General features: G+C 38.2%; 1 protein-coding gene across 4 annotated transcripts in view; it reads right to left on the bottom strand.

Annotated features, from left to right (window-relative positions):
- Positions 1 to 21,676, bottom strand: part of fgf14 (fibroblast growth factor 14) — a 256,567-nt gene that overhangs the window by 120,848 nt on the left and 114,043 nt on the right. Inside the window, exon 3 of one of the 4 annotated variants that reach the window (XM_057852370.1) lies at positions 7,793 to 7,939. The exons of the other annotated variants lie outside the window; for them this stretch is intronic. The gene's annotated coding sequence lies outside the window, so the exon portion shown is untranslated. The remainder of the gene's footprint in view (positions 1 to 7,792; positions 7,940 to 21,676) is intronic. 4 annotated transcript variants of the gene reach the window in all.

The following is a 21,676-nucleotide window of genomic DNA, read 5'->3' as shown; positions in this document are numbered from 1 at the left end:
GACCAATCCACATCAGACAATGCTTCTCATCAAGACAATTCCTACCAGGTGTGTGTTTTATAGTGGGCAGGACTGCTTTAAACCACACATCAGTGATTGGGCACACACCTGACTTAAATTGTTTGGTCAGAATTGGTTTCAATTGCGCTTTAAATCAGAGGGTTCACTTACTTATTTTCCCCCTTCTGTCATTGTTTGCATGTTATCATTAAAATATGAAAAGTGTCTTTTCATCTGTGTGATTTTGACAAAGATGGTGAGTTTATGCAGAAATGTGAAAAATTCCAAAAAGTTCAGATACTTTTTCATACCACTGTATGTGTGTATATATATATATATATATATATATATATATATATATATATATACACATACACACATGTATTCGGGCTGTCAAAATTATCGCCTTAACGGGCGGTAATTAATTTTTTTAATTAATCACATTAAAATATTTGACGCAATTAATGCACATGCCCCGCTCAAACAGATTAAAATGATAGCACAGTGTCATGTCCACTTGTTACTTGTGTTTTTTGTCTCCCTCTGCTGGCGCTTTAGTGAGACTGATTTTATGGGTTTAAGCACCATGAGAATTGTGTAATTATTGACATCAACAATGGCCTGCTACTAGTTTATTTTTTGATTGAAAATTTTACAAATTATATTAAAACAAAAACATGAAGAGGGGTTTTGATATAAAATTTCTATAACTTGTACTAACATTTATCTTTTAAGAACTACAAGTCTTTCTATCCATGGGTCGCTTTAACAGAATGTTAATGTTAATGCCATCTTGTTGATTTATTGTTCTAATAAACAAATACAGTACTTATGTACAGTATGTTGAATGTATATATCCGTCTTGGGTAATATCTTTCCATTCCAACAATAATTTACAGAAAAATATGGTATATTTTAAAGATGGTTTAAATTGCAATTAATTACGAGTAATTAATTTTTAAGCTGTGATTAACTCGATTAAAAATTTTAATCGTGTGACAGCCCTAAATATATATATATATATATTATAAAATATTGTTGAAATTAACAATAAATTATTAATAATCACATTATAATTGTAATATGTAATTCAATGTTCCTCTTGTTCTTGTCTCGTCAGATGATAACTGACATTAGTCATTTTATGTCCTAGTCTCCTGAGCCATGGTTTTAGCTTGTCACCTCATCGTCATTAAAGTATTGTTTTGTCGAAGAAATACTTATTTTCAATTATAACTGTTGACGAAAACAACACTGGTGTGCATCTATTGAAATAGTGTAATCTTAATCTCTATAAAGATGTGGTTGTCTGTGTGTCTTGCTAGCAACCTGTTTATACTTTTTTCTTTTCTAAACAGCGACACCTTTTTTTAAAACGATATATCAATTCTTGGTGGGAGCATATCGATAAGCTTTTGTTATGATACGTCTATCAACATTTCGATATTTTGTCACAGTCCTATTGTAGACAATCGCGAGGTGTTCAGAGCGGACGGGGAATCGAGTCATTTTTTTTCATCCACGAAATATATGATGTACTTCATACCTTAAATCTAAATGATGTCAAAGGGCCATTGAAGCACCCTCCACGTCAAGTCAATGAAGATCTACAGTTGGAGCACAACACATACATTTCTCTGCATCGGTAATTTTATGTGACGGACAATGAGGAAGCCCGTGTTTAAAGGTCATAGGTTGGCAAGACTGTTGAGTCTAAGAAGTACTATTTTTAGAATGAATCCATCACCATGTCATGCTACAGTGGTATGAAAAAGTATCTGAACCTTTTGGAATTTCTCACATTTCTGCATGAAATCACCATCAAATGTGATCTGATCTTTGTCAAAATAACACTGATGAAAAAACAGTCTGCTACAACTCAAACCACCCAAACATTTATAGGTTTTCATATTTTAATGAGGATAGAATGCAAACAATGACAGAAGGGGGAAAAATACAGTAAGTAAGTGAACCCTCTGCCAAAGGAGACTTAAGAGAGCAATTGAAACCAATTTTACCAAAGGTGTGTGCCTAATCACTGATGAGTGGTTTAAAGCTGCCCTGCCCACTATAAAATGTACACCTGGTAAGAATTGTCTTGATGAGAAGCATTGTCTGATGTGCATCATGGCTCGGTCAAAAGAGCCGTCTGAAGACGTGCGATCAAGGATTCTTGATTAGAATAAAGCTGGGAAAGGATACAAAAACTCTTAAAGTACGGATGTTCATCAGTCGACAGTCAGAGAAGTTGTCTATAAATGGAAAGAGTTTGGCACTGTTGCTTCCCTCCCAAGGAGTGGCTGTCCACTAAATATGACGCCAAGAGTTCAGCGCAGAATACTCAGAGAAGTAAAAAAAAAAAAAAAAGAAGCTAATGAGCAAAAATTAAATTTCCATCACATAAAAATGCATTTTAGTGCATAATATTTATGTGCTTACTTCTTACTGATCTGAAAAATGTTTGTATAAAAGTGCTGAGAACAATCTTTACTGTTTGTAAAGCGAGGCGGGGCACACTGTTGATTGCTACAGCTCTCTTAGCAGCTAGGTTTACTACATGAGCAAGACATCCTATTTGTGGTCCGAATCCATCTGTGTCACGTACTGAATTAACAATATTTGCAACATTATCTATAGTCACTAGTATGGATTGATTTGGATTCCTAACTTTCATTCAGTCATGACAGTTTAGAATTCATCGATGTACAATATGGACTACGTGTCCCATTATCACTCTGGGCTCACGTAGCCAATGGCATGGGCCATAGCACATCTAGTTTGCCATTTCATGATATCTAGTGTGTGGCCGCATTAAAAAAGTTAGCAAGCGCCGCTCAAGTCACGTCTGCTCATTACTACACAACACCAGCATATGACAATCGACTTTCAGAAACAGGACGAGTTTGAAGCTCAGCGCTCTTAATTTCATTCAGCTGTTCGTTGTCAAAGCGAGGTTGTTCGTAGCAGCCAAGTCGGTAACAATGTTTTGGCGGACTTCGTTGTAAACTCCTGACGGGAGCGCCCACACGTCAACAACACCGGCGCGCCGTAGATGGTCCACAGTCACTCCGGAGCACTGACGCGGCCGCTATACGTTGAACAGCAGGATTTAATGGGAACGATTGGCTCCGGCGCTAGTTTTTGCCGGACATGGAACGAAGATGCATTTTGCGCAGTTAGTAACGAGCAATCCGAACTTTTAACAGCACGTCTGCCGCACACGCGCACGCACGTGCACGCGAGGCGATAAATCGCAGCAGAAAAATTACCACCTTCATTTTAATTTGTCGCGCGATAAATGGAATTATTGCATAATGCAACAGGCTTACATTGAAAATGAATGGGAAATTTGGACATACATGGCTGTCAATGACATCACATTAGAAATGAATGGGAAAGTTTTTGGCGAATTCTGTAAACAAGTCAAAAGTTACATTTAAAAACCCTATTTTGTTTTACCCTATTCAGAAACCCGTGCTATAGACCTACAGCTAAAATTTCATTCAAATTTATATGTGAAAACACCCCCACCCCAAAAAAAGTTATTAACCACAGCTTTTCTTATTTTACGAGAGCCAAAATGCATTAAACATGACTCCTATTCATAGTGTTCTGAATCACTCCCACTGCTCCCACATATGTGCACTGCTTCGCAACTCATTCACACTCAAGTACGATGCTAACCCGCTAACATAAGCGCCTAAATGTAGCGCTCGCCACGAAAACACACATGGTGATTACGTAAACCTTTCAGATAATAAGATCCTTTCTTCTTCTTCTTTCAGTCTTGGTATCATCATCGCCAGTGCAATCTTCCAAAAAACCCTCCCACTACTTACCAACCCACTCTTTCCTCCCACAGCGCTTTCAAAGCTGCGCTCCAATCCCAAAGAAACTATGTCATCGCAAGCACGATCCCTTTGGGTAGAAGAGGGAGGAAATGGATGGGTCGGAGCATCAGTGGGACTTGGTCGCCATGAGTCAACCCACAAGACTGCATTAGCTGATTAAGAATGCTACATGTGACTCGAGTAAGAAGCTATTGTTGTGGATGTGCATTAGAGAGGAGCAACTTCAAATACAAATCTTGGGGCAATAGCGGTTGACATTTATACAGTTTTGTCCCGATTTTGTTGATTTTTGTTGAAGCATCTTTGTGTTGCTTGAAAAACGCTCTAGAAATAAAATGTATTATTATTATTATTATATTATTATTATTAGGAAGTGTCCCCCAAACGTCCCCCATTCCATTGACGCGTATAGGGGGTGCTGCCATTGACGGCCATGGACGTCCAAATTTCCCATTCATTTCTCATGGCATTTACTTTGTTTAATGCCATTGACGGGCATGTTTCTCCATTGTATTGATGTCAATGTACTTGCTTTCCATTGACGTAAATTGACAAAAATTTTCCTATTCATTTTCAATGGGGAAAAAACAAAATTTCCCCAAATCAACAAAAAATTACCAGATATCAATAGGACGTGTCCCCCAAATGACCTAAAATGATCAGGCCACGCCCCCAAATATTCCCAAATGACCTGATATGATCAGGCCACGCCCCCTAAATGTTCCCAAATGATCTGATATGACTAGGCCACGCCCCCAAATGCTCCCAAATGACCTGATATGATCAGGCCACGCCCACTAAATGTTCCCAAATGACCTGATATGACTAGGTCACGCCCCCAAATACTCCCAAATGACCTGATATGAATAGGCCACACCTCCCAAATTTTCCCAAATGACCTGATATCATTATACCAGGCCCCATAAATGTCCGCAACTAGACAGAAAGTGACCTGATATTGTCCCCGAATTGTCCCCAAACCAATCTGGGCTGGAGCTAAGATCTGTATCTCCACATGGTAAAGACCAGAAGTAATTTCTCCCGAAATTGCAGTTTCTAGTTATTATTATTATTATTATTTGTTTGGGTTAATGGGCAACACTATATCTGACTGAGGTGTCATAACACTGCTATAAGACTTTCATAATTATGACTTGACACTATCATGGCCATAAACGAATGCTTATAACAGATGTCATTAAGTGTCATCCGGCAAATTATGTCACTAAGTCCATTTACATTCAGCTCAGATCTTTTACATCCATTCAAAAGTGAGATAATTTGCCGGATGACACTACATGACATCTGTCATAAGCATTCGTTAATGCTCATGGCAGTGTCATGTCATAGTTAAGATGGTCTTATGCAGTGTTGTTAATAACGGCGTTAGAATATAACGGCGTTACTAACGGCGTTATTTTTTCAGTAATGAGTAATCTAATTAATTTTCTCATCTTGGCAAACGCCGTTACTGGAAAGGTGTGCGTTACTAAGTTGGCTGAATAAAAAAAGTCTGAGAGAGACGGACTCACAGAGACGAGAGAGCAGAGCAGGAGTGGGGAAGACGCCGTTGCAAACGCGATGCTAGGTGGCTCCAATAATACCTGACTGACTGTAGCCATAGCCTACAAACGACGCCCACATGATACGGTAGATATCACATATTGTAGAACTAGATGCAAATGACAGAAACGGCTGCATTGGCAACATGTTTTATGGACTACATGCGTTAGTAAACAGATGCCATCTTAAAACAGTAGACTTCTCAGGATGGCTCTGGTGTATAGAACCTTTCTAGTGAACCGAAGTAACTTTTTATCGAAAATGCTCCTAAATCGGCAAAATCTTGACTTAAATCCATCTTTAAATGATGAAACAGTTTTAAAACTTACACATGTTGAAAGTAGACAGAAGGGAACTAATGCAATAACGGGAGCAATTTTAACAACTCTAACGGTTGATTCACAACTTTAAATGACTTCCACACATAGCAAAGGTTACTCTCTAGTTATCGCAATATCCGCCGTACACCTGTGTCTGGTTAAGTTTAGGGTAAAGAATTGGGCTAGGGCCAATTGTCCCCAAAACCCTTTAAACTTCACACTGTGTGACCTGTTTTTTTTTTTTTTTTTTTTTGAGGGAAAAAAAACATGAAAATTATCACTAGTTACTTTGCCAGGTAACTAATTACTCTTACATTCAGGTAACTGAGTTACTAACGCAATTACTTTTTGGGAGAAGTAATTTGTAACTGTAATTAATTACTTGTTTAAAGTAAAATTAACAACACTGGTCTTATGGCAGTCTGATGGCGCCACTGTCAAATAAAGCGCTACTAAATACCATAACTAGCAATTAATGAAACAATTGGAACAGTAACTGAAGAAATAATTAGCAAGGAACATGAACTTTTAATGTTACTTACATTTCCAGTGCTGCAATGCATGCTAGGTGGCATGTTGAACCAAAACAGTGTTGACAGCAGAAGTTGACTCAAGGGAGCAGTGACGACTAAAGTAAGCTTCTTGAAGCAATGAAGCATTGCAGCCATTTGGTTCAAAGCTTCATGGTGGTTCATTTGGTCTTATGACAGGTGTTATGATGCCACTGTCAAATGAAGTGTTACCAAATACCATAACCAGCAATTAGTGAAACAACTGGAACAGTAACTGAAGAAATAATTAGCACAGAATATGAATTTTGATTGTTATTTACATCTGTAGCGCTGCAATGCATGCTAGGAGGCATGTTGAATGAAAACAGCGTTGACAGCATGTGGCATCCGAGGTTGGCTGTCTCCCCCAAGGGAGTAGTGATAGCCAAGAAGCTTCTTGAAGAAATAAACCTTTGCATCCAATTGGTTTAAATCTTCAGGGTGGTTCATTTGGTCTTATGATACCGCTATGAAATAAAGTGCTACTAAATACCATAACTAGCAATTAATGAAACAACTGGAACAGTAACTGAAGAAATAAATAGCACAGAACATGACTTGACTGTTATGTACATCTGTAGAGCTGCAATGCACGTTAGGAAGCATGTTGAACAAAAACAGTGTTGACAACAGAGGTTGACTGTCTCCCCCAAGGGAGCAGTGATGGCCAAATGAAGCTTCTTAAAGCAATGAAGCTTTGAAGCCAATTGGGTCAAAGCTTCATGGTGGTTCATTTGGTCTTATGGCAGTCTTATGATGCCGCTATCAAATAAAGTACTACTAAATACATAACTGGCAATTAATGAGACAACTAGAACAGTAACTGAAGAAATAAATAGCACAGAACATGAATTTCGCTTGTTCTTTACTCGATGGCGCTGTAATGCATGATAGGAGGCATGTTGAACGAAAACAGTGTTGACAGCAGGTGGCAGCAGAGGTTGACTGTCTCCCCTAAGGGAGCAGTAGGGGCCAAATGAAGCTTCTTTAAGCAATGAAGATTTGCAGCCAATTGGTTCAAAGCTTCATGGTGGTTCATTTGGTTTTATGACAAGTCTTATGATGTCGCTGTCAAACTGTTATCGGTTAGTATCTTTTGGGTAAATAGAACATAATACAGTGAGGATAGCTGCGGCTAATAGTCCAGTGTGGCTTATCTATGAACAAATGCCAATTTCGTGTCAAATTTGGTGTGTTGCCCCTTATAGTCCGAAAATTATGGTAATTCTTAACGTGAATGGCCACTCTCAGTGCCTAGAAAGGTCTATCCTATACGCCACCTCTTCAACCTGTTACCCTCTAGCAGGCGCTACAAACCCAAAACAAAAAGACTCAGAGAACTTTTCTTAGGAAACCATACGCAACTCAAATTTGCACTGAAATGTCACGGTCATTGCACTGCTAATGCCACAACATTGTCACATTCACCTCACTAAGTAATATGTCCTCAGACATAATCTGGATATTGCATAATCTGGGTACAGGTGGTCCCTGGGTTGCAACGTACTTGATTTCCGGGATTTCCACTTGATTCCGCCATGTTGTCTCCAGTCGTAACACGTTCTGTCCTCACTAAACGTGACGTTGTTCAGCTTGACAGACAGCAAACAAGGGAATTCCCTTTACTTCACTTCACTTTTGACAATTTGTAAAGCTGTAACACACATATGTACACTTATGATCAAAACTACACGCATTTTAACAATATAACAGTCATCACCAAACAATTGTTCAAATGTCCATCTAGTCTAATCAATATGTACACTTAATAGATTAAATTAGCCTAATTCACCTAACTAAAGTTCACTAGCTTAAATGCTACGAATGCTAACTTATTTACAATTGTCAATGCAATTTGTTCACACGCAACTCCAAAAACTGTCGCTGTAAACTTAATTACAAATGCATATACAAACATACATTAGCTGAAATACCTTAAAGCCCAATGGTGACTTAACCAGACCATGTCAAACGATGGTCTGCTCCTCAGTCATAAGGTGACAGTCCAGTCAGACCCAACATTGCCACCAGAGGGCAGTGTATACTCCATCATTAACCCTTCACACTCTGCACTGTACAATCAGGGACGCCGACATCCCCCTTGATTTCTTTGGGCCATAACGTCTGTTGTACTCGTCACTAAGACCTCATTTTTAGCCAGCATATAGAGGAATAGTAGCTCTTTCATTCAACCCTAGATGGCAGCACTCTCGCATGGTTACTAAATGAGTTGAGGTGAGTTGAAACCCCGCCATCTTGCATCAGTGACATATCACGTCTTTACTGGAATAATAAATTTTTCTCACAATTACATCGACAAAATGGAATCACAACGACAAGGCAGGGGTAGAATGAGGTGTAGAACACCAGGAGGACATCATCCAGACCTTAGGAGATGAGTAGAAGCAGTGAATTGCTCAACCTTGATGTGGAAACGTTAAATTAAAGCTAGGATGTTATATTCCGAAAAAAAACAATTGGTCTGAGTAGTGTAAATTGTCATATACGCACTGTTATATTACCACCACATCACCAATTGCTGCTACGCACTTATTCACTATTCCCCATGTCTTCCCTGTAACCTGTTTTTATGTTAACATCATTGTACTTCTGCTTTTTGTAGTGCACATTATGGCGAAGCTTTAAATCTTGTTGTAGTCTGTACAATGACAATAAAGGCTTTCTATTCTATTCTATTTTATCTAGTTAAAACGTATTTCATGCACAAATTTTGATGACCTAAATAACATTATCAGAAGTCATCACCTAGCTGCCCACAGGAGTAAGCCTGAAAGGGTTAAACAAAATAGCATACAATAAAATTGTGAAGACATTAAAACAACATGACTGACAGAAGGTTAAATCCGATTAAACTCCATTGCCATAGTTAAAGCAAATGAGGTAATATGATGGCCTGTACTTTTGACAGTGAGTATTTCATTCTGAAACCCTGCTTGTTTATTTTTCATCTATTTAAAGCCAAACTTGCGTCCGCCTCTGAGATTAGGATGTTAGCACAGAGGGCACACACGTTGATCTGAGGTGTTGTCAAAAAAAAAAAAAAAGCTCTTCTTGTTGAATATTAATGATGTTTTTATCTTTGAATTGAGTGGATTCAACTTTTAAAAATGGACGCCACACGATAATATGAAAGCAAAATGTGACATCTTTCAGTTGACTAACGAAGAAACACAGTCATGAACAATAAAAAAAAAAAAAAGTATTATTAACAAAATAATAATCCTTGGGTTCAACACCTCACATTGCTGATTTGTGTTAGCTCCACCCCATCTAATCACATCAGTTTCTAACTCCCCCCCTTCTTTTTCCATTGGTCATCAGGCCCCCCACATGGTGTCAACCTAAAATACAATTAGCTAACGATAGCACTACTATATTCATAGTTAGCTTCGGCGTTGAATGTATTTTTTGTTGTTGTTTGTTCTTCTCTTCAGTCTCTCTCTCTCTCTCTCTCTCGCTCGCTCTCTCTTCTTTTATATAACCTTTATGCATACATGTACAGTATATACAGTGGTTTTGGAATTTCTAACATTTCTGCATAAAATCATCAAATGTGAGCTGATCTTTGTCAAAATCACACAGATGAAAAAACAGTGTCTGCTTTAACTAAAACCACCCATTTATCGGTTTCATATTTTAATGAGGATAACATGCAAACAATGACAGAAGGGGAAAAATAAGTAAGTGAACCCTCTGCCTAAGGACACTTAAAATGTTTGGTAAAAATTGGTTTCAATTGCTCTTTAAGTCAGGTGTGTGCCCAATCACTGATGAGTGCTTTAAAGCTGCCCTGCCCACGATACACACACCTGGTAAGAATTGTCTTGATGAGAACCATTGTCTGATGTGCATCATGGCTCGGTCAAAAGAGCTGTCTGAAGACCTGACATCAAGGATTGTTGATTTGTATAAAGCTTGGAAAGAATACAAAACCATCTCTAAAAGTCTGGATGTTCATCAGTCAACAGTCAGAGAAGTTGTCTACAAATGGAGAGAGTTTGGCTCTGTTGCTTCTCCCCCAAGGAGTGGCCGTCCACCAAAGATGACACCAAGAGTTCAGCGCAGAATACTCAGAGAGGTAAAAAAAGAACCCTAAAGTGTCTGCTAAAGACTTACAGAAATCAGTGGCACAGTCCAATATCTATGCGCACTCATCAACGATACGTAAAACTATGGCCGAAAATTGTGTTCATGAGATGACTGCACGGAGGAATCCACCTCTGTCTAAAAAAAACATTGTTGCTTGTTTAATGTTTGAAAAAGGCACTTGGACACTCCACAGAGGTTTTGGCAAAATATTTTGTGGACTGATGAAACCAAATTTGAATTGTTTGGGAGTAACACACAACGTCATATGAGGAGGAAAAATGGAACAGTTCACCAATATCAACACCTCATCCCCAACGTGAAGCATGGTGGAGGGAGCATCAGGATTTGGGGCTGTTTTGCTACCTATGGGCCTCGACAACTTGCAATCATGGAAGAATGAATTCAAAAGTATATCAGGATGTTTTGCAGAAAAACCTGAGGCCATCTGTCAGACAGTTGAAGCGAAAAAGAGGATGGATGCTGCAACAAGACAATGATCCAAAACACATCAGTAAATGAACAAAATACACGTTCTGGAGTGGCCAAGTCAAAGTCCAGACTTGAACCCCATTGAGATGCTGTGCCATGACTTAAAGACAGCGATTCATGCCAGAAATCCCAGGAATCTGACTGAACTAAAGCAGTTTTGTCGAGAAGAATGGGCCAAGATTAGTCCTGATCGATGTGTCAGCCTGATCTGCAGCTACAGGAATCATCTGGTTGAAGTTATTGCTACCAAAGGGGGGGGGGGGTGCTACAAAATATTAAATGTGATACTTCACTTACTTATTTTTCCTCCTTCTGTCGTTGTTTGCATACTATCCTCATTAAATTTGGAAATCTATAAATGTTTGGCTGGTTTTAGTTCAAGCAGACACTTTTTTTTACATCTGTGTGATTTTGACAAAGATCAGATCGCATTTGATTGTGATTTTTATGCAAACAATGTGAGAAATTCTGAAAGGTAGATATATACATACATAGAGTAAATACAGTGGTACTGTAGTATATACATCCATACGTTAAATACAGTGGTATGAAAAAGTATCTGTACCTTTTAGAATTGGGCAAACACCTGATTAAATTGTTTGGTTTCAATTGCGCTTTAAATCTCCTTAGGCAGAGGGTACACTTATTTTTCCCCCTTCTGTCATTTTCTGCATGGCATCCTCGTTAAAAGATGAAAACCTTAAATGTTTGAGTGGTTTTAGTTAAAGCAGACACTGTTTTTACATCTGTGTGATTTTGACGAAGATCAGCTCACTTTTGATAGTGATTTTATGCAGAAATGTGAGAAATTCCAAAAGATTCAGATACTTTTTCATACCACTGTACCTCATTTTAATTACACAGTATATATTGAACCTATGTGAAGTAAATGAAGAAAGCCTAATCTCCCTGCAAAATATACACACTTTACATCCAGATATGATATATATGAAACATCAATGGAAAATATTGGTTGTATTTATATTTTCCTTTTATACCACATACATAATTTTTACTTGTTTCAAACTCAAATCCTTTAACTTTTTTGTATGAAAAGAAAGCATAAATGGCCACTTCATCATAGGATAAGACTTTTAAAGATTTACTTCTTGAATGGATGTACATTTTTATATGTTTTTTCAATTTCTTTTTCATATGAGACACATTACCATAATGTGTAATATGTTTTTAGACATGAATCAATTCCAGCAAATAAAATATTACTGAGCTAAAACTGTTGATGGGAAAAAAATGACTGAGTTATCAAAGCATTCTGCTATTTTAAACTAGTTTAGGTAAATGTTTCATTACCGTGATGCATCGCTTTCACGAGAATCACCTTACTGTACGTTAGCTTACTGCTAGCGTGGCAAATAATTAATGGTTCTCTCCTATGTCTGTCACTGACCCTTGTAGTGTATCTAAACACCTCACATCTATTCAACAGTGTTATTACAAGCCATCCCTGTCATCAGTTAGCCTCTATTTAGCAACAGGAAAAACCCCTGTAGGCTGTTGTGCCGCTGCCTTGCACACATTGCGAGCCTGTGACAACAACACCTTGACGTGCATTAGCACGTAAACACCAGGTAATTCATCATGCATAGACCCCCGCCCCGCCCGCACATTACGTGTTAAAAGGTGCTAGAAAACGGCGATGGTGTAAATCACCCAGACAGAATCAGGACGGCTCCGGCGAGCATCGGCAATCAGAAAATGCGCCGGTACATCTGCAAATATGCACTGGTCCTTTGGAATGACATCCTCACTTATAAAAAGCCCACCTTCAATAGGACTTTGTTGAATACCCCTTTTTGCGGGCATTTTACAGGTCACTTTCTGTTCATTTTGGGGAATTTACAGGTTACTTCCTGTTGATTTTGAGTCATTTGGGGTCATTTTTGAGTCGCTTTCTTTTCCTTTTTAACCCAAAATCAACAGGAAGTGACCTGTAAATGCTTTAAAATCAACAGGAAGTTACCTGTAAATGCCCCAATGGAAAAGGAAGTGCTTGAAAATCAACAGGAAATGATGTGACATGCCCCAAAATTAACTTGTTGCCAGTCTTTCCGATTTTCAGGGCATTTACAGGTCACTTTCTGTTCATTTTAGAGAATTTACAGATCATTTACTGTTGAATTTGAGTGGCCGCCTATTCATTTAGGGAGATTCCAGGTCGCTTCCTGTTTTCTTTAACCCCAAATCAACAGGAAGTGACCTGTAAATGCTGCCAAATCAATTAGAAGTGACCTGTAATTGCCCAAAAATCAACAAGGAAGTGACTGAAAATCAATCGGAGATGACCCGAAATGCCCCCAATATAAATTCATTGGGTCATTTGAGGACACTTTCGATGTTGCTTTTTGGGTTAATGAACAGGAAGTGACTTGTAAATGTCCCAAATCAACAGGAAGGTAGCTGGAAATCCCCCCCAAATGATCAAAAAGTGACTAAAAATCATCAGCAAATGACCTGAAATGCCCCCAAAATAAACTTGTTAGTTCATTTTGGGTCAAGCTCGAGTTACTTCCTGTTCAGTAACCCAGAAATCAACAGGAAGTGACCTATCAATGCCCCAAAAACAAACTCATTAGTTCATGTGTGGACATTCTCGACTAACTTCCTGTCCAAAAACCCAAAATTCAACAGGAAGCGACCTGTCAATTCCAAAAATTATCAGGAAGTCACTGAAAATCAACAGCAAATGACCTAAAATGTGCCAAAAACAAACTCATTGGCTCATTCAGGGACATTCTCGAGTCACTTCCTGTTCAGTTACCCAAAAATCAACAGCAAGTGACCTGTCAATGCCACAAATGATCAGGTAGTCACTGAAAACCAACAGTAAATGACCTGTAATGCCCCCAAAACAAACTAATTGGTTCATTCTAGAGTCACTTCCTGTTCAGTTACCCAAAAATGAAAAGGAAGTGACCTGTAAATGCCCCAAAATTAACAGGTAATTACCCAGAAATGCCCAAAACTCAACAAAAAATGACCAAATATAAACAACAAATGACCCAAAATTCCCAAATAACAAACTCATTGGTTTATGCGGGCACATTCTCCAGTCACTTCCTGTTCAGTTACCCAAAAATCAAAACGGAAATGACCTGTAAATGCCCCAAAATTAACAGGTAATGACCCAGAAATGCCCAAAACTCAACAAAAAAGACCAAATATAAACAGCAAATGACCTCAAATGCCCCAAAAATAAACACGTTGGTTATTTGGCGACATCCTTGAATGACTTCCTGTTCAGTAACCCAAAAATCAACAGGAAGTGACTTGGCAATGCCCCAAAATCAACAAATACTGACTGAAAATCAACGGCAAATGACCTGAAATGCCCCAAAATAAACTCATTGGTTCATTCGGGGACATTCTCGAGTCACTTCCTGTTCAGCAACCCAAATCTCAACAGGAAGTGACCTGTAAATGGTCCAAAATCAACAGGAAGTGACTGAAAATCCACAGCAAATGACCTGAATTTCCCAAAAAACAAACTCATTGGTTTATTCGGGGATGTTCTCGAGTCACTTCCTGTTCAGTTTAGGGCTGCAGCTATCGAATATTTTAGTAATCGAGTATTCGACTGAAAATTCTATCGATTAATCGAGTATTCGGATAAAAAAGATTTTTTTAGGTAGGAAGCAATTATGAATATACATGAGAAAACAAGACATTTCATCTAATATTGAACCAACAGCCAACAATTGCATCTCTGAAGTTACGAGAAAAAAAACGAAAAATATATATATATATTTTTTTTACTGCTTTCACTCAAAAACTTCTAGATCTTTTATAAAAAAAAAAATAAAAAAAAAATTAAAAAAAATCTTATTTCTTACCTAAAAAATTCATTACGCTTTATAACCCACTAGGGCTGCAGCTATCAATTATTTTAGTAGTCGACTAATCGATGAACTAGTTACCGTAATTTTCGGACTATAAGCCGCTACTTTTTTCCTGAATTTTGAATCCTACGGCTTATAGTCCAGTGCGGCCTATTTGTTGATTTATTTGGGTTAATAGGTAACACTTTATTTGACAGCGGTTTCATAACACTGTCAAAAGACCGTAATAATAATGACATGACTCTATCATGGGCGTTACTGAATGCTTATGTTATTAAGTGTCATCCAGCAAATTATGTCGCTAACACCATTTATGTCCAGCTTGGATCTTTTACATCCATGCAAAAGTGAGATAATTTGCCGGTTAACACTAAATGACATCTGTTATAAGTCTTCATAAATGCTCATGACAGAATTATGTCATAATTATGATTGTCTAATGACAGTCTGATGGTGCCACTGTCAAATAAAGTGTTACCAAATACCATAACTAGCAAATAATGAAACAACTGGAACAGTAACTGAAGAAGTAATTAGCACAGAACATGAATTTTGATTGTTATGTTATGTGTTATGTTATGCTGTAGCGCTGCAGTGCATTCTAAGAGGAATGTTGGATAACAACAGTGCTAACAGCAGGTGGCAACAGAGGTGGACTGTCTCCCCCAAGGGAGCAGTGATGACCAAATGAAGCTTCTTGAAGCAATGAACCAACTGGCTGTAGCGCTTTATGGTGGTGGTTCATTTGGTCTTATGACAGTTTTATGATGCCGCTGTCAAAAGAAGTGCTGTATCCCATAATACAATGAGGACAGCTGTGGCTTACAGTCCAGTGCGGCTTATCTATGAACAAATGCCATTTTCGTGCCAAATTTGGTGGGTAGCGGCTTATAATCAGGCGCGCCTTATAGTGCGGAAATTACGGTAGTTCGAATAAGTGAGTAAAAACAAACCATTACAACGCCACTTTAATTAAACGAATACTCGCAGCAGCAAATTTTAATTCGAATCTTTTTTTTCTAATCGAATACTCGAGTTAATCGTTGCAGCTCTAGTTCAGTTAACCAAAAACCAACAGGAACTGACCTGTAAATGTCTCAAAATTAAAAGATAATGACCCAGAAATGCCCAAAACTCAACAAAAACTGACTGAAAACAACGACAAATGACCTGAAATGTCACAAAATTAAACTCGTTGTCCACCACTGACGGCCATAGACGTCCAATCCATTTGAAGTGGGAGGGACGGCAGCGAATGAACGAATGCCAACCTCCCACTTCAAACGGATTGGACGTCTACTAGTGATGAACTCACAGCAGAAAGATGACATTAGCTTTGTTTTCAGCTTATTAGCCGTTTTGTAGCATATCCTAGCATAGTTTCCTGACCACTGTATCAATAATCGCCATATCGTGAGGTCACCACTCACTCAGAACGACAAGTATGCTAAATGACCAACGGACAAAACAACTTCCTCGCATTTTTGTCGCGACAAAAAAAGATAAAGTCTAAAAGGAATGACTTTGATGGATGGAACATGACAAAAGCCACAGGCCCAAATGCACAAATGCATTAAATAATGTATTCCGAGGTATTTTAAGACACTCGACGTGCAGTAAATTCAAAGCAGCTAAAAAAATATGAAACTCAGTCGAGATTAAGACCTCCAGAAATCCAGCCACAGTTTCTAACAAACGTTCGATGAGAAATAGTCTTCATTGTGACAGACATACCTTTCAACCTCATGCTTAAAAAGTGTCCAAATTTGATGCTAGCAGGTGGCACGTATTGTATCCGAGCCCATCTGCTTCATGTCAACGACAAAAGCGTAAATTATACGATTTGAAATGACTTTGTAGGCACCTTCAGCACAATCTGACACTTGCGCGTGTTGACGCTAAACAACAGATGGGTATGAATATGCCCACTGACAGCTAGATGCTAAATGTTAAACGCTAAAGCAGCGCTGGAACACACGACCGACCCAACAATGTACGTACGGTGGTGGCCCAAAGTATTGGCACCCGTGCAATTCTGTCAGATAATACTCAATTTGTCCCGGAAAATGAGTGCAATTACAAGTAGTAAAAAAATAAATAAAATTAAATTTAAAAAAAAAATACATCATTTTCCACAAAACTCCAAAAATGGGCGGGTCAAAAGTTTTGGCTCCCTTTGTAAAATCATGTGATGCTTCTCTAATTAGTGTAATTAACAGCGCCTGTTACTTACCTGTAGCACATAACAGTTGGTGGCAATAACTAAATCACACTTGCAGCCAGTTAAAATGGATTAAAGTTGACTCAACCTCTGTCCTGTGTCCTTGTGTGGACCACATTGAGCATGGAGAAAAGAAAGAAGACCAAAGAACTGTCTGAGGACTTGAGAAGCAAAATTATGAGAAAACATGGGCAATCTCAATGCTACAAATCCATCTCCAAAGACCTGAATGTTCCTGTGTCTACCGTAAGCAGTGTCATCAATAAGTGTAAAGCTCATGGCACTGTGGCTAACCTCCCTAGATCTGGACGGAAAAGAAAAATTGACCAGAGATTTCAACGAAAGATTGTGCGGATGGTGGATAAAGAACCTCGACAAACATCCAGACAAGTACAAGTAATGTTTTGCGTCCATATCCCTAACAAATTTGGATTTTTAAGCATTCATTCACAACAATTTACACCGGAAAAGCTCTGTTTACATCAGACAGCCGCTAGCTACATTCACTTACAGATTAGCATTGTACTACGGCATATTTACGTTAAAATAAATGCTAACTGCATGTTTTTTTTTTTTTTTTTTTTTTTTTTACTTTTAATCAAGAATCGAGACTGTTTTACGTCCATCTCTATAAGGATTTAAGCATTTATTTATTAACAAGAATTTTGACGGGAAAAGCTCTGTTTACATATGGCGGCCGCCACATTGACTAACAGACTAGCATCGTACTTCGACATATTTATGTAAAATACATGCTAACTGCACGTTTTTTTTTTTTGTTTTTTTTTTGCTTTTAACCAAGAATTGAGACGGTTTTGCGTCCATATCCCTAAAGAATTCGGATTTTTAAGCATTCATTCACAACAATTTTCACCGGAAAAGCTCTGTTTACGTCAGACAGCCGCTAGCTACATTCACTAACAGATTAGCATTGTACTACGACATATTTACATAAAATAAATGCTAACTGCACTTTTTTTTCCCCCGCTTTTAACCAAGAATCGAGACTGTTTTACGTCCATATCTATAAAGAATTCGGGGATTTAAGAAATTCATTCACAACAATTTTCATAAGGATTTAAGCATTTATTTATTAACAAGAATTTTGACGGGAAAAGCTCTGTTTACATATGGCGGCCGCCACATTGACTAACAGACTAGCATCGTACTTCGACATATTTATGTAAAATAAATGCTAACTAGACTTCTTTTTTCTTTTTTTGCTTTTAACCAAAAATCAAGATTGTTTTGCGTCCATATCCCTAAAGAATTCGGATTTTTAAGCATTCATTCACAACGATTTTTCACCGGAAAAGCTCTGTTTACATCAGAACGCCGCTAGCTACATTCACTAACAGATTAGCATTGTACTACGACATAGTTACGTAAAATACAGTAAATGCTAACTGCACGGTTATTTATTTATTTATTTATTTATTGCTTTTAACCAGGAATTGAGACTGTTTTACATCCATATCTACAAAGAATTCAGGGATTTAAGCATTTATTTATTCACAATAATTTTGACGGGAAAAGCTCTGTTTACATATGGCGGCCGCCCTATTGACTAACAGACTAGCATCGTACTTCGACTTATTTACGTAAAATAATTGCTAACTGCCCGTTTCTTTGCTTTTAACCAAGAATTGAGACTGTTTTGCGTCCATATCCCTAAAGAATTTGTATTTTTAAGCATTCGTTCACAACAATTTTCACCGGAAAAGCTCTGTATACATCACACAGCCGCTAGCTACATTCACTAACAGATTAGCATTGTACTACGACATATTTACGTAAAATAAATGCTAACTGCGCTTTTTTTTCTTCTTGCTTTTAACCAAGAATCGAGACTGTTTTACGTCCATATCTTTAAAGAATTCGGGGATTTAAGAAATTCATTCACAACAATTTTCACTGGAAAAGCTGTTTACATCAGACAGCCGCTAGCTACATTCACTAACAGATTAGCATTGTACTACGACATATTTACATAAAATAAATGCTAACTGCACGTTTTTTCTTTTTGCTTTTAACCAAGAATCGAGATTGTTTTACATCCATATCTATAAAGAGTTCAGAAATTTAAGCATTTATTCACAAGAACTTTCAAAGCAGGCCCCGTATTAATCGGCCCCGCGCCCCGTATCCCATAAATATCATTATGAAGCCTATGTACATAGCTAGCCTTGTTTGGTAGTATCAGAAGAAAAAAAACAAGTACAAAAATAAATTTCTAAACACTCTGGTGTGAGCTCATTGGTTAGACACTCACTGAGCCGAAGTCTCATGAAATTTTCAAACAATTCTGGCATGACTGAGCATATTCATAAGGAGCCCCCCCACCCTTGCTTTCTGATCCTCTGTTTCTACTCTACTCACCGCACTCGATAAACCACACGTGTCATCACTGTGTGTGCATGTCTGTGAGTAACGCTTGTGTGTGATGAGCAAAAAAGGAGGCGAGGAGGCAGAGAAAAGGTTAAGTGTACACAAAGATATCGACGTGTGATTCAGGTGGAGAAGAAAGAGCAGTGGAAAATAGCTAGATCGTGACTAAACGATATAGCAGCAGACCAAAGAAAGTGATATTTAAGCTATTTTTCAAGTTGTATTAACATCTTTGACCTGCTTTTCTGTGTACATAGAACTCGCTAGCCAAAATGAGGAATAAAGTAACACATTAGATTTACTACTTTAGACCAAAAAGATCTCTTCTATCTCACTCTTCGCGACGCAAGAATGCTAGGAGCCTTGTGCTCATTTGGCTCAGACGTCGACCCGCTATATCAACAATAACACTATTGCGCCTTTTGGAATTTGTCACATTTCTGCATAAAATGTGATCTGATCTTTGTCAAAAACACACAGATGAAAAAACTGTGTCTGTTTTAACTAAAACCACGCAAACATTTATAGGTTTTCATATTTTAGTGAGGATAGCATGCAAATAATGACAGCAGGGGGAGAAATAAGTAGGTGAACCATCACATTTAATATTTTGTGCCCCCCTTCCCCTTTGGCAGCAATAACTTCAACCAGACGCTTCCTGTAGCTGCAGATCAGTCTGGCACACCCATCAGGACTAATCTTGGCCCATTCTTCTCTACAAAACTGCTGTAGTTCAGTCAAATTCCTTGGATGTCTGGCATGAATCGCTGTCTTTAGGTCATGCCAAAGCATCTCAATGGGGTTCAAGTCTGGACTTTGACATGGCCACTCCAGAACGTGTATTTTGTTTTTCTGAAACCATTCCAAAGTTGATTTAATTCTGTCTTTTGGATCATTGTCTTGTGTCCTCCATCTAGCTTCAACTAGGGTTCAAGTCTGGACTCTCCAGAACATGAATTTTGTTCTTCTGTAACCATTCTGAAGTTGATTTACTTGCGTGTTTTGGATCATTGTCTTGTTGCAGCATTCATCAAAACAGCCCCAAATCATGATGCTCCCTCCACCATGCTTCACGGTTGGTGAGCTGTTCCATTTTTCCTCCACACATGACATTGTGTGTTACTCCCAAATAATTCAATTTTGGTTTCATCAGTCCACAAAGTATTTTGCCAAAACTTCTGCGGCGTGTCCAAGTGCCTTTTTGCGAACATTAAACGAGCAGCAATGTTTTTTTAGACAGCAGTGGCGTCCTCCCATGAACACCATTCTTTGCCACGAGTTGATGTGTGTACAGAGATATTGGACTGTGCCATTGATTTCTGTAAGTCTTCAGCAGACACTCTAGGGTTCTTTTTTACCTCTCTAGGTATTCTGCGCTGAACTTTTTTGCAGTATTGTATAGTTTTTGTTCCTCTCGCAACCTGAAATTTCATTCATAATAAGAGGCAATATTTTCCCGTTTCGTAACCTGAAAATTACGTTTGTAGAGGACGTTGGTAAGTAAAGGTACCAATGTACAGTATATGTAAGTAGTTTTACCATGCCAAACTTTTTACTTTAGTCCAGTGGATTTGGGAATAAGGAACACTATGGGGGTGCATTGCCTCATAGCTAGCGATACGATGTCTTTCACGATTCACAGGTCACGATTTGATTTGATCCCGAATAATCTCGAAACGACACTTCACTATGATTATTGCGATACTTGTATATCATTTATTCATTTTCCGAGCCGCTTATCCTCACTAGGGTCGCGAGGGTGCTGGAGCCAATCCCAAATAACTATGGGTAGTAGGCGGGGCACACCCTGAATCGGTTGCCAGCATAGGCAGAATTTGATTTTTGGGGCGGGGGGCACAATATTGCTGATGACCCCGAAACGCAGTGTCAACATTAAAATTAACTTACAAGAATATTTATAATAATAGTTGACAAAGAGCATTTTTTTGTTTCCCATCATTCTTTAGTGGAATTCTAAATCAGGCTGCTTAGGACAACTATACTTTTCGCCAAGATCGTCATCCATTAAATATGGTACGCCCGCCGGTGTCGTGCCAATGTAGTTAACCGAGTCAAAATTGTATCCCCCTGGGCGGAGCCATATGGCGGTAGATTTGTGTCTTTATTTTCAACCCAAAAAAAGTCGCTTCAATCAAAAAAATGTGTTTGAATGCAAAAATAAATTTGAAACTCAAAAAACTAAAAAAAAAAAAAAAAAAAATGCATGCGAAAGTTATTTTTCTTTGATTTTGATTTTTATTGATTTTTTTTTTTTTTTATTTAAGTCAGGTTTTTTTTTTTTAATTGAAGCAACTTTTTTTGATTG

This window comes from Corythoichthys intestinalis, chromosome 12, assembly GCF_030265065.1.
Source record: "Corythoichthys intestinalis isolate RoL2023-P3 chromosome 12, ASM3026506v1, whole genome shotgun sequence".
In the NCBI taxonomy this organism is placed as follows: Eukaryota; Metazoa; Chordata; class Actinopteri; order Syngnathiformes; family Syngnathidae; genus Corythoichthys; species Corythoichthys intestinalis.
The sequence above is the reverse complement of the archived record's forward strand: the minus strand, read 5'-3'. Positions and strand labels throughout refer to the sequence as shown.